Below are 5,939 nucleotides of genomic sequence, written 5' to 3'. Positions count from 1 at the left end.
ACAATCTTCATTTTTCTTCCCAAATTTCAGAAAGGGTGCTGATTGGGCAGGGGTATCTAACTTGTGGCCTGCAGAGTACATGAGGATTACGTGAGGACATTTTGCTTATCTGTGGTGGAGGATATCATGAAAATTACGCATGGCCCTTTGTTAGTGAAATATATATATATATATATATATATATATAACATAATCCATGTGTACATCAGCTTTAGTTAGTGTTTGTGTATTTAATGTGTGGCTCAGGACAACTCTTCTGTTTTCAACGTTTGGAAGAGAAGAAAAAAGGTTGGACACCCCTGTGAGCCCAAGGTTTCTCACAGTAACCATCCAGGTGAGGCGGAGCTTGCCCTGCGTTTTCTTTCCAAAGCAGCCTCGCACATTGCGCTCTCTCCTGAGCAGTCCCCACGCGCTGCCCGCCTCCCTGCTGCTGGACGCCCTCTGAGCTGACCTTAAATCCAAGCAGTCTGTGATAATGCTCTCCCTGGAGGAACTGTGGTCAGCTCTCGTGGTTGAAAGTATTTCTTATGTTGCTCCACTGACTACTTTTCTGTAGGGGCCTTGGGTCTTCCCCCTGGCAATGTACAGAAGACACCCCAGCCACAGATCATTCTAACACTGACTCTAAATCTTCACTTCTCTGGGTTCCCTCGTTCCTCTAAGTGTTCCTGTTACTCATTAAATAGGGATTCACTGGGTGTTGTGTCCATCTGCTAGGGCTACCATAACAAAATACCACCAGACTGGGTGGCTTAAACTGGGTGGCAGAAATTTATTTTCTCACAACTCTGGAGGCTGAAAATCCAGCATGAAGGTGCCGGAAGGGTTGTTTTCTCTGGAGGTCTCGCTGCTGGGCTTGCAGGGAGCTGCCTTCTTGCTGTGTCTCACGTGGCCTTTTCCGTGTGTGCTCATTCCTGGGGTCCCTTTCCTCCTCTTATAAATACATCAGTCCTCCTGGCTTAGGACCCCACCCTTAGGATTCCATGTACCTTTAATCACCTCCTTAAAGGCTCTATCTCCAAATGAAGTCACATTGGGGATTGGCTCCTCAACATAGGAATTTAGGAGGAAGTTACTCCCCGCTCCACGGCGCCCAAATCCTCGGCCAGGCCTTGAGTTTTGGCTGGAACAGTCATGGCGTCCCAACCAAATTCCTCCGCAAAGAAGAAAGAGGAGAAGGGGAGGAATATCCAGGTGGTGACCATTTAACTTGGCAGAAAGGAAAGCTAATGCGCATTCAATAGTAGAATGTGATCATGTAGGAAAAGAAGTTAGTGTACGGACTGGAGGATTGGCTGACAAGAGCTCAAGGAAGACATACACTTTTGATATGGTTTTTGGAGCATTTGTTTTTGGAGTAAACAAATTGATGTTTACTGAAGTGTTGTTTGTCCAATTCTGGATGAAGTTATTATGGGCTATAATTGCACTATCTTTGCGTATGGCCAAACTGGCACCGGAAAAACCTTTACAATGGAAGGTGAAAAAGGTCAGCTAATGAGGAGTATACCTGGGAAGAGGATCCCTTGGCTGGTATAATTCCACGTACCCTTCATCAAATATTGATAATGGTACTGAATTTTCGGTCAAAGTGTCTCTGTTGGAAATCTATAATGAAGAACTTTCTGATCTTCTTAATCCATCTTCTGATGTTTCTGAGAGGTTGCAGATGTTTGATGGTCCCCGAAATAAGAGGGGAGTGATAATCAAAGGTTTAGAAGAAATTACAGTACACAACAAAGATGAAGTCTGTCAGATTTTGGAGAAGGGGGCAGCAAAAAGGAAAACTGCAGCCACTTTGATGAATGCATATTCTAGTCGATCTCACTTGGTTTTCTCCGTTACAATGCATATGAAAGAAACTACAATTGATGGAGAGGAGCTTGTTAACATTGGAACGTTGAACTTGGTTGATCTTGCAGGAAGTGAAAACATTGGCCCCCGTTCTGGAGCTGTTGATAAGAGAGCTCAAGAAGCTGGAAATATCAATCAATCCCTGTTGACTTTGGGAAGGGTTATTACCGCACTTGTAGAAAGAACACCCCATGTTCCTTACCGAGAATCTAAACTAACTAGAATCCTCCAGGATTCTCTTGGGGGGGGGGGTGCACAAGAACATCTATAATTGCAACAATTTCTCCTGCATCTCTCAATCTTAAGAAAACTCTGAGTACCTTGGAATATGCTCACAGAGCAAAGAACGTAATGAATAAGCCAGAAGTTAATTAGACACTCACCCAAAAAGCTCTTATTAAGGAATATACGGAAGAAATAGAGCTCCTGAAGAGAGATCTTGCTGCAGCCCGTGAGAAAAATGGAGTGTACATTTCTGAAGAAAATTTTAGTGCCATGAATGGAAAATTAACTGTTCAAGAAGAACAGATTGTGGAACTGATTGAAAAAATTGGTGCTGTTGAGGAGGAACTAAGTAGGGTTACAGAGTTGTTTATGACTAATAAAAATGAACGTGACCAGTGTAAATATGACCTGCAAAATAAGACCCAGGAACTTGAAAGCACTCAAAAACATTTGCAAGAAACTAAATTACAACTTGTTAAAGAAGAATACATCACATCAGTTTTGGAAAGTACTGAAGAGAAACTTCGTGACCCTGCTAGCAAGCTGCTTAGCACAGTTGAAGAAACTACAGAAGATGTGTCTGGTCTCCATTCCAAACTGGATCAGAAGAAAGCAGTTGATCAACACGATGCAGAAGCTCAGGACATTTTTGGCAAAAACTTAAATAGTCTATTTAGTAATATGGAAGAATTAATTAAGGATGGCAGCTCAAAACAAAAGGCCATACTAGAAGTTCACAGGACCTTGTTCGGTAATCTACTGTCTTCCAGTGTCTCTGAATTAGACAGCATGACTACAGTAGCACTTGGATCTCTCAGGTCTAGTCCAGAAAACGTGTCTACTCATGTTTCTCAGATTCTGAATATGACATTAAAAGAACAGTCATTAGCAGCCGAAAGTAAAACTGTGCAACAAGAATTGATTAATGTGCTTAAGACTGACCTTCTAAGTTCTCTGGAAATGATTTTATCCTCCACTGTGGTGTCTATATTGAAAATCAATAGTCAGCTAAAGCATATTTTTAAGACCTCATTGACTGTGGCTGATAAGATAGAAGATCAGAAAAAGGAATTGGATGGCTTCCTCAGTATACTTTGTAATAATCTACATGAACTATAAGAAAATACAATTTCTTCCTTGGCTGAATCACAGAAACAATGTGGAATGTATGCTGAAGACCTAAAGACAATAAAGCAAACCCATTCACAGGAACTTGGCCAATTAATCAATCTATGGACAGAGAGATTCTGTGCTTTGGAGGAAAAGTTTGAAAACATCCAGAAACCACTTAGTGGTGTCCAAGAAAATATACAGCAGAAATCTAATGATATAATCAACAAAACAACTTTTCAAAATAAAAAATTTTATGCTGATTCAGATGGCTTGTCACAGGAACTCAGACATTTTAACCAAGAAGGTACAAGATTGGTTGACGAATCTGTGAAACAATATGATAAACTGAGTACCAACCTGGAAAAAATATCTCAAGAGACCGATCAGAGATGTGAGTCTCTGAATACAAGCATAATTTGTTTTTCTGAACAGTGTGCATCTTGCTTAAATAAAAGGGAACAAGAACTTCAGAACTTATTGGAGGTTGTAAACCAACGTTGTGAGGCTTCACATTTGGAGATCACTGAAAAATTAAGTGAACATCAAGCAACTAACGAGAACCAGCGTAACATTTTTCTTGGTCAGATAACTATTGATGAAGAAAGATTGACAGCACAAAATCTAGAGCTTAATGAAACTATAAAAATTGGTTTGACTAAGCTTAATTGCTTTCTCCAACAGGATCTGAAACTGGATATTTCAACAGGTACAACACCAGAGAGGAAAAATTACTTATACCCATCAACACTGGTGAGAATGGAACCCCGTGAACATCTTCTTGATCAGTTGAAAAGGAAACAGCCAGAATGTTAATGATGCTAACTGTTCAGGAAACAACACAGAAGAGACCAGTCAGGACACGGATGTAGAAAAGGTGGTTCTGGGGCAGTGCACTGAAGAACCTCTAAGTCAAGAGTCAGCTGTAGAAGTTGGTGTGGGTTATTCATCAAGCGGTGGAGTTCCATTTCTCCAGCATAAAAAATCACATGGAAAAGACAAAGAAAACAGAGGCGTTAACTCAGTAGAGAGGTCTAAAGTGGAAGAAACTACAGAACACTCTGTCCCAAACAGCAGATGATCTCTACGAACCCAGACAAAACTTGAGGGCCAGAAATTTATTTTTAAGGAAAATTACAAATTTCCTGGAAACCCTAGAACTTGAGCCTGTGTATAGACTTTAAAACAGTGGTTCTCAACCTTCTCAATGCCGCAGCCCTTTAATACAGTTCCTGTAGGTCACAACCCACAGGTTGAGAACCGCTGCTTTAAAAGGTCAGATTATATCAAGACAATATACTGTAAATTTAATTAAATTTAATATCTACCCATTTTTCTGTCAACCTAAAGTTCATGTGTATTGTGTATTAAGTTGGGTTTTAGAATTTGAACTTGGCACTTAATAAATATATATTTCTAAAAAAAAAAATTATGTGACTGACTTTAAAAAAGGAGACATTTATGAAGAAGGATCAATTGGATGAGAAGTCAGAAGACCTAAGTTCTTCCCCTGGGCCTGGGTGGGCTGCAACTACCTAAATACAGTGATCAATGTTCTATTATCTCCCTACCTGGAAGACCCTCTCTTCTAGCTCAAAATGTTGTAACCCTGGGCAGTGCCTATGGTTCAAAGAAGTAGGGTACTGGCCCCATATACCTGAGGTGGTGGGTTCAAACCCAGCCCCAGCCAAAAATAAATAAATAAATTTATTATAATTATAAAATTATCAATAAATAAATGTATTTATTTTTAAATAAATAAATAAATTTATTAAGCAATAACCCTGCTTAAGCAAAGGGTTTCTGTAGAGAATGTCTGCTGGTTTTGAACACCAACTATTAACTTCCCAAATTTCTTCTAGAATATTTTTTCTCACTCCACCTCACCCACTACCCCTGCCCCAGAGTGACCTCATGGCCCAGGCCTGGCCAATTAGTATATTTTACTTCCCTGGTCTAGAAATGGGCTTGTATCCCAACCTAGGCCAATGGGATTTGATGACAGAACTTTTGTGGACTTTTGAGGATTGTGGTTCTCTTGTCTGGAACTGATGAGAGAAGGAATTAGGTGTGGAGCTGCTGGTAATCGGCAGGCCCCCATGGAGGAAAACCTCCCTGAGAACAGAGGCAACCCAGTGCTGAGAAAGGAAGAGAGTGAGACCAACTCAAGAGCACCAGGGCCTGCAGCCTGGACGCTGCAGTTATGACAATAACTGAGAGCCAGCAGTGTCCCTGAGCCTGCCGACGTGTCTGCCCCTGGCAACACTGAAGATGGTTCACCACTAGATTCCTGGTGCCTAGCAGAATGCCTGCCCCAAAGCAGATGCTGAGTTAATAAACAGAAGTCGTCATAACATGTCAATCTAATAGTGGGAAGATGACGAGTATCTGAAAATATAGAAATGATCTGCTTTGTCTCTAGCTCTATTTAAGGGCCCCAGACATCACTGAGAACTAGGAAACCACTGTGCACATAATCACGCGCCTTGACTCTCAGGGTCATCCCAATGAAGCTAATGAAGTCAGGGTCTAAGATAAACATCCAGGAAATGGCTTCTGAAATTCACATCACCCTTTAGACTTGGGAATTTGGCTTATGCATGAGTATATGTTTTCTCTATTAAATTAAAATGCACCCTGTGTGATACAGGAAGAACTAGGGGGCAACCTCTGCTGAAGCAACAAATAGAAGCTTGAAGTTTCTGCTAGACAATTCTGCATGAATGAAGTAGCTTAATCAGCATCTCTAA

The 5,939-nt window shown here is 40.9% G+C and overlaps 2 pseudogenes; both read left to right on the top strand.

Moving 5' to 3' along the window:
• The first annotated feature begins 1,134 nt into the window (after positions 1-1,134).
• On the top strand, positions 1,135-3,137 carry LOC100964606 (annotated as a pseudogene).
• Position 3,138: 1 nt separating this feature from the next.
• LOC111726156 lies at positions 3,139-4,270 on the top strand (annotated as a pseudogene).
• Positions 4,271-5,939: the final 1,669 nt, after the last annotated feature.

This window comes from Otolemur garnettii, unplaced genomic scaffold, assembly GCF_000181295.1.
Source record: "Otolemur garnettii isolate 467f Iridium unplaced genomic scaffold, OtoGar3 scaffold00003, whole genome shotgun sequence".
Classification (NCBI taxonomy): domain Eukaryota; kingdom Metazoa; phylum Chordata; class Mammalia; order Primates; family Galagidae; genus Otolemur; species Otolemur garnettii.
This window is presented reverse-complemented; position numbering and strand designations above follow the sequence as displayed.